Source organism: Asparagus officinalis, chromosome 6, assembly GCF_001876935.1.
Source record: "Asparagus officinalis chromosome 6, Aspof.V1, whole genome shotgun sequence".
NCBI classification, from domain to species: Eukaryota; Viridiplantae; Streptophyta; class Magnoliopsida; order Asparagales; family Asparagaceae; genus Asparagus; species Asparagus officinalis.
Window position 1 is genome coordinate 21,133,422 of NC_033799.1, and position 1,203 is coordinate 21,134,624.

A 1,203-nucleotide genomic window follows, 5' to 3' on the forward strand; every position below is an offset into this window, starting at 1 on the left:
TATATATATATTTTAAGTGTATATTGTTATTAATGTATACTTATATATACTTACATATATATTTCTAATGTATACTATATATAATTATAGCATGATATGGTCATTAATGGAGCAAGACTCCTATCAACTTAAGTGGATAGGGAATAGTTGTCCACCAAACTTTCTATCCACATATATATATATATATAAAAAGTCACTTCATATCATGCAAGGATCCCTAGGAAACATCTAATGGTTAAGAAGTTATATATATAAAAAGTCACTTCATATCATGCAAGGATCCCTAGGAAACATCTAATGGTTAAGAAGTTTGGTGGATGTCAACTTAAGTTGACACAAGTTTTGATCCCTAGGAAACATCTAATGGTTAAGAAGTTTGGTGGATGTCAACTTAAGTTGACACAAGTTTTCTTTGTCATTAATGTATACTTATATATACTTACATATAATATATAGCTATATTAATATGTAAATATATATTAATACATACTTATATGATATAATGAGATTAATCTAAATTTTAATCAAATTTTAGCCAAAAAAATTAAAAACCAGTCTCGGCTCATAGCCCGACCCGGTTTGGCCCGGACTTGGACCCAGGCCCGGCACGGGCATCCCGAGTCCAGATCCAGGCTCGGCATTTTGCTCGACCCGGACCAGGAAATCCGGGCCGGGCCGAGCTTGGCCGGCCTGTTTGGACAACTCTACTTAGATCTTTCGTGTTATAAGGTCTTTTATGATGGGTTTTTTATAAGGACTTTTATGTTATAAGAAGTTGCCACCTTGAATTTTATAAGGACTTCTATGTTATAAGAAGTTGTCAAGTTGAATTTTATAAGGACTTTCATATTGGGTTTTCTTTATATGTCCCTTAGATCTTTCATATTTTAGATTAGTCCATCAATCCGTGAGAACTGCTCTTGGGGCCTTAAATTCTATACTAATTTTGAAATTAGTCCCTCCTATCAAGAGTAGAAGTAACAATTGGAAGGATTACCAAGTAAAACTATTGCTGTGGATAGTCAGCTTCGATTACTCATAATTTGTTTCGAATTAATTGATGTTTCTTCTCTTGATTAGAGGGACTAATTTCAAAATAACTACAGAATTGGGGGACCTAGTAGAAGTTTTGATGATGCGAGGGATGACTTCCAAATTAACTTAAGAATTGAAAGATATAATAGCAATTTTCATATTATGTGA